General features: G+C 40.0%; 1 non-coding gene and 1 pseudogene across 1 annotated transcript; both read right to left on the bottom strand.

Annotated features, from left to right (window-relative positions):
- Positions 1-682: 682 nt before the first annotated feature.
- The window catches only part of LOC141240578 (uncharacterized), a 75,304-nt pseudogene continuing 69,102 nt past the window's right edge, over positions 683-6,884 (bottom strand).
- TRNAD-GUC (transfer RNA aspartic acid (anticodon GUC)) lies at positions 3,223-3,294 on the bottom strand. Its single transcript has one exon. It is a non-coding gene; the product is annotated as a tRNA-Asp (tRNA).

Raw genomic sequence — 6,884 nt, 5'->3', positions numbered from 1 at the left:
GATTCGCCATCTGCAGTGAGGATCGGTTTGTTCACGGGTACAAATCCAAGAGAAGGCAGAGTGGCCCTTTCATCGAATCTGGCTCTTTTCACCTTGAATTCAGCAAGCGTTGTTTTCTTGTATTCCCCATCTCCATGCAGCTTCAAGAAGTGTTCCTTCAGTTTTGCCAGTGCGAGACTAGAGTTGCTCAACTTGGCATTGCAAATCATGCAGATAGGACGCTGACTCCCATCACGTTCCGTGATACATGTGAATCCATGTTGTACATATTCGTCTGACCACTTTCTTTTTTTGCTCGACATAGTTAGTATGGATTAAAATATTAAGAAAGAAACCACACAACGTACGACTATGACAGTCACACGGTGACTACTGAGCACACTAAATTCCCAGCAGTACTGATTGGCCAATTAATGTAACGTGATCATCTGCAGCAAGTGATGGCCAAGCGGGGCGTGTCATCACGAATTTACTTAATGAGTCGGGTGTGTCTTGACTTCCGTGACGGAGGCTCCGCCAAACCCCTGAGACCGACTCACCGAACCCCTAGGGTTCGATAGAACCCCGGTTAAGAACCACTGAATTACACATTTTGTTATATATGTTTATTTCCTTTGCGTGTATTGGAACAACACAAGAAAACATAGAAAAAAAAAAGCAAATTGAACATAATTTCACACAAAAAAACATAAAATAGGTCGGACAAAATTGTTGACACCTTACATACATAGTTACATAGTTTATAAGGCCGAAAAAAGACAAGCGTCCATCCAGTTCAGCCTATTTCTTGTGCACTGCAGCTATTCTGCAGCGTTGATCCAGGGGAAGGCAAAAAAAAAACATGCGGTATAGGCCAATTTACATAATTGAGGAAAAATTCACTTCCCGACACCAATCTGGCAGTCAGATTAAATCCCTGGATTAATTAACTATCACTAAGCATAAGATGTAATTTTATTGTTCTCAAGAAAGGCATCCAGGCCTCTCTTGAACTCATTAAGTGAGTTGGACATCACCACTTCCTCTCCCAGAGAGTTCCAGAGTCTCACGGCTCTGACCGTAAAGAATCCCCTTCTATGCTGGTGCAGGAACCTCCTTTCCTCCAGACGCATAGTGTGCCCCCTCGTCTTTGTCACCATCCTTGGTATAAACAGGTCATGGGAGAGATCTCTGTACTGCCCCCTGATGTATTTATAGATGTTTATGAGGTCTCCCCTAAGCCTTCTCTTTTCCAACGTAAATAGGCCTAATTTTGACAACCTCTCTGGGTATTCTAGTCCCTCCATTCCCTTAGTCGTCCTCCTTTGTACCCTCTCTAGCTCCAATATGTCTTTCCTGAGCACCGGAGCCCAGAACTGTGCACAATATTCTAAGTGCGGGCTTACCAGCGCTTTATACAGAGGAAGAACAATGTTCTCATCATATGCCCCTATTACTCTTCTGATGCATGCCATGACTCTATTTGCCTTCGCAGCTGCTGCCTGACACTGGGCACTCCAATTTAATTTGCTATTAACCAAGACGCCCAGGTCCTTCTCCATGTCAGATTTCCCCAACGGTTTCCCATTTAATATGTATGGGTGACTGCTGTTTTTCTTTCCCATGTGCATGACCTTAAATTTATCGGCATTGAACCCCATTTGCCATTTTTTGGCTCAACTCCCCAATTTATCTAAATCCTCCTGTAGCTGTGCCCTATCCTCATCTGTATTAACTACTTTACAAAGTTTAGTATCATCTGCAAATATTGCTATTTTACTATGCAACCCTTCCACTAGATCATTAATAAATATATTAAATAATATAGGGCCCAAGACAGACCCTTGAGGCACTCCGCTAGTAACTCTGACACACCCTGAGCTTACGCCATTGATAACCACCCTCTGCTTTCTATCACTCAGCCAGCTATTTACCCACTTGCACACATTATCCCCCAGACCAAGCATTCTCATTTTATATACCAACCTTTTGTGTGGCACGGTATCAAACGCTTTGGAGAAGTCAAGGTATACAACATCCACAGACTCTCCCCGGTCCAGCTGTGAGCTCACCTCCTCGTAGAAGGCGATCAGGTTTGTTTGGCAGGAGCGATCCCTCATGAATCCATGTTAATATGGAGTTAGACAGTTATTATCATTAAGATATTCTACAATAGCATCTCTAAGAAATCTTTCAAACAATTTACCCACAACAGACATTAAGCTGACTGGTCTATAGTTCCCAGGGTCACTTTTAGACCCCTTTTTGAATATTGGTACCACATTTGCTTGGCGCCAGTCTAGTGGGGCAGTCCCTGTCCATAAAGAGTGCTTGAATATAAGATACAGCGGTCTGTCTATCACATTACTTAATTCTTTTAGTACCCGGGGGTGTATGCCATCTGGGCCTGGTGACTTGTCTATTTTGATATTATTTAGGCGTTTCTGAACTTCCTCCTGGGTTAGGTGGGTGATATTTAGCGGAGGGTTTACTTTATCACTCTGCATTTCCTCCGATAAATTGTTTTCTTTTGTGAAAACAGTGGAGAAGCTATTGAGTAGGTTAACTTTACCCTCATCGCCCTCTATGATTTTACCCAGGTTATTTTTCAATGGGCCAACTCCATCAGTTTTAATCCTTTTACTGTTTATATAGTTAAAGAACAGTTTGGGATTCGTTTTACTTTCCTTGGCAATTAGTCTCTCTGTCTCCTCTTTTGCTTTACTTATTTGTTTCTTACAGATTTTGTTTTTTTCCCTATAAGATATTAGCGCTTCCTCGCTGCCTTCTTGTTTAAGTTTACCGAAAGCCCTTTTTTTGTTTTTCATTGCCCTCTTGACTTCCTTATTTAGCCACATTGGCTTCCTCCTATTCAAGCCCTTTTATTCCCATAAGGTACGTACCTTCTACAGTGAGTATGTAGGACTGTTTTGAAAATTTACCATTTTCTATCCGTGCTCCCATTACTGAAGATACTATCCCAGTCTATAAGATGAAGGGCATATCTTAGCTGATCAAACTTTGCCCTCCTGAAGTTCAGTGTTTTTGTGACTCCCTTGCTGGGCACCCTACTGAAGCACATGTGGAATTGTATAATGTTGCGGTCACTATTTCCCAGGTGCCCCCCGACCTGCACCGTAGTTATTCTGTCTGGCCTGTTAGTTAATATTAAGTCTAAAAGGGTTGTTCCTCTAGTTGGTTTCTGCACAAGTTGTGACAAATAATTGTCTCTATATAAGAAACCTCCCCGTCGGGGAATCGAACCCCGGTCTCCTGCGTGACAGGCGAGGATACTCACCACTATACTAACGAGGATTTGGCCTTGCCAAAAATGTGGGTAAACAACTTTGTTTCAAGCATGTGAAGCTTGTTCAAACGCAACTGTGGCAAGTAACAGGTGTGGGCAATATGAAAATCACAACTAAAACCATATAAAAAAGGGAGAAGTTGATTCAATCTTTGCATTGTGTGCATATGCGTGGCACACTAAGCATGGAGAAAACAGAAAAAGGAGAACTGTCTGAGGACTTGAGAACCAAAATTGTTGAAAAATATCAATAATTTCAAAGTTATAAGTCCATCTTTAGAGATCCGGATGTTCCTCTGTCCAAGGTGAGCAACATAATCAATAAATTTACAACACATACAGTCAAATATGGTGGAGCTTCAAAAATGTTTTTGGGTTGTTTTGCTGCCTTTGGTCAGGTACCTTGACTGTGTGCAAGGCATCATGAAATCTGAAGATTAGCAAAGGATTTTGGGTCACAATGTAGTGCCTAGTGTCAGAAAGCTGGGTTTGCATGCTAGGTCATGGGTCTTCCAGCATGACAATGACCCAGAAAATGGATGGAAACAAAGTGCTGGACAGTTCTGACTAGCAATGAATCCAGATCTAAATCCCATTGAACACCTGTGGAGAGATCTTAAAATTGCTGTTTGGAGAAAAACATTAACATTTGAAAGTCCTCAGTGGTTGATACAATCTTTTCAGTTAGCCATTAGTCAGTAAGCTTTCGAGACTACTCAGATCTTTTCAGTAGACATAGTATAATACAAAATCTGAAGAGTCACATATTTATACACAACAGGGCACAGGAATAATGCAATAGATAAGACAAGTGACGTGAAGCAGAACTATCAGTATGGGAGAGGAAGAAGCAGTTGTGGCCGTAAAAACGTTTGGCCACGAGTAGATCTATTCTTTTTTTCTTTTATTGTGTGGCGATGAAAATTTATTCTTGTTTTAAGTTTTTGCCCTGTCTCCACTACATACAGACTCCCAGTTGGACATTTGGTACATATAATTAAGTTCATTGTGATGCAGCTGAAAGTACCTGGGATCTTGTGGTCCTGATGTGAGTTGGGAATCTTTATCTTGTACATGGTCATTATAAATGGACGGGTTTTACATTTACAGTTGGTGCCGGTGAATTTTATAAGTTTCACAACAAAGGTGAAACTATCCTACCAGTCAGTTTGCTTTCCCTCCAAGTACCTTTTAATTCTAACAATGTTAGGTTTCTGGGAGATTATACTTGTTCCTTTTATTTTTCGTTCACCTTAGCTTGCCTTCTTTGCCCTATATGAATGTGTTTTTGTTTCTCACTCAGAGTTTTCGTATTTTACTTCATACTTTCCTTTCCCCTTGTTGAGAGTGTGCTGAAGCCTCCCCTCTGGTTCCTCAGGAGGTACTCCTCAATGACTTATTAGGTAGTTAGGTGTGCGGTGGTGTTTTTAGTTGTGCAGCTAGGGCCTTTCTAGTCTCTACAGAGACTAGTTGGGTGTAGTTGCGGCATTCTCCCCTGTGTGGGTTCTCTGGTGCTTATAAAGATCCGATTTCTGGTTAAAACATTTCCCACATTCTGAACATGAAAATGGCATCTCCCCTGTGTGAGTTCTCTGATGTTTGATAAGACTTGATTTCTCTGTAAAACATTTCACACATTCTGAACAGGAAAATGGCTTCTCTCCTGTGTGAGTTCTCTGATGTTTATAAAGATATGATTTGTGTCCAAAACATTTTCCACAATCTGAGCATGAAAAAGGCATCTCCTCTGTATGGGTTCTCTGGTGCTTAAGAAAACTAGATTTCTGGTTAAAACATTTTCCACATTCTGAACATGGAAAAGGCTTCTCCCCTGTGTGAGTTCTCTGATGTATAATAAGATTTGATTTCTGGTTAAAACATTTTCCACATTCTGAACACGGAAAAGGCTTCTCCCCTGTGTGAGTTCTCTTATGGTTGATAAGATTTGTTTTCTCTGTAAAACATTTCCCACATTCTGAACAGGAAAATGGCTTCTCTCCTGTGTGAGTTCTCTGATGCTTGATAAGAGTTGATTTCTCTGTAAAACATTTCCCACATTCTGAACAGGAAAATGGCTTCTCTCCTGTGTGAGTTCTCTGATGCTTGATAAGAGTTGATTTCTCTGTAAAACATTTCCCACATTCTGAACAGGAAAATGGCTTCTCTCCTGTGTGAGTTCTCTGATGGTTGATAAGAGCTGATTTCACTGTAAAACATTTCCCACATTCTGAACAGGAAAATGGCTTCTCTTCTGTGTGGTTTCTCTGGTGCTTATGAAAACTAGATTTCTGGTTAAAACATTTTCCACATTCTGAACATGGAAAAGGCTTCTCCCCTGTGTGAGTTCTCTGATGTATAATAAGATTTGATTTCTGGTTAAAACATTTTCCACATTCTGAACACGGAAAAGGCTTCTCCCCTGTGTGAGTTCTCTTATGTATATTAAGATATGATTTCTGTACAAAACATTTCCCACATTCTGAACAGGAAAATGGCTTCTCTCCTGTGTGAGTTCTCTGATGCTTGATAAGAGTTGATTTCTCTGTAAAACATTTCCCACATTCTGAACAGGAAAATGGCTTCTCTCCTGTGTGAGTTCTCTGATGGTTGATAAGAGCTGATTTCACTGTAAAACATTTCCCACATTCTGAACAGGAAAATGGCTTCTCTTCTGTTTGGTTTCTCTGGTGCTTATGAAAACTAGATTTCTGGTTAAAACATTTTCCACATTCTGAACATGGAAAAGGCTTCTCCCCTGTGTGAGTTCTCTGATATATAATAAGATTTGATTTATGGTTAAAACATTTTCCACATTCTGAACACGGAAAAGGCTTCTCCCCTGTGTGAGTTCTCTTATGTATATTAAGATATGATTTCTGTACAAAACATTTCCCACATTCTGAACAGGAAAATGGCTTCTCTCCTGTGTGAGTTCGCTGGTGACGAACAAGATCTGATTTCTGATTAAAACATTTCCCACACTTGGAACAAGAAAATCTATTCTTTGCTGTGTGAATTTTTTCAGGTTTAAGAAAAGACTTTTTGGGAGGAAAACTATTTCTATATTCTGACCGTGAAAATGGCTTCTTTGCATTAGGAGCAGTTCGTTTTTTAGTGCTTATTTTGTGACTTTGATTTTCCTTAATAATCGGTAATGAATCAGATGACAGGACCTTTTGCAAAGGATCAGATGACAGATCTTTGCTGTGAAGGGATGATGGTAAATCTGGAGAAATGTCATTCACTTCAATTGTATCCTGTTGGATCTGAAAATTATCTGATTTAAAAATTGAAGATATCAGCTGTCCCTCTGATCTCCTGGTACAGACATCTGCCAAGAATAAAACCAATTATTATTTTTTAATAAAAATCCTTGAATTTTATATTTTTGAACATTTCTACTTAAACGGTCCATAAAAAAAGGCAAGTTATATAAAAAAAAAATCACTTATTCACCAGGACAATGACTGTCTAATAGAAAACCTCATAGGATGAACCAGTAGAGCGAGGTGTTCAACTGTTTTTTCATTCTGCCTCCCTAATATGGAATAAAAAGCCACCAAACAATGTTATGTAGGCAAAAATAATACCAATAAAA

This window comes from Phyllobates terribilis, unplaced genomic scaffold (genome assembly GCF_046119375.1).
Source record: "Phyllobates terribilis strain yellow unplaced genomic scaffold, ASM4611937v1 Scaffold_856__1_contigs__length_602872, whole genome shotgun sequence".
In the NCBI taxonomy this organism is placed as follows: domain Eukaryota; kingdom Metazoa; phylum Chordata; class Amphibia; order Anura; family Dendrobatidae; genus Phyllobates; species Phyllobates terribilis.
This window is presented reverse-complemented; position numbering and strand designations above follow the sequence as displayed.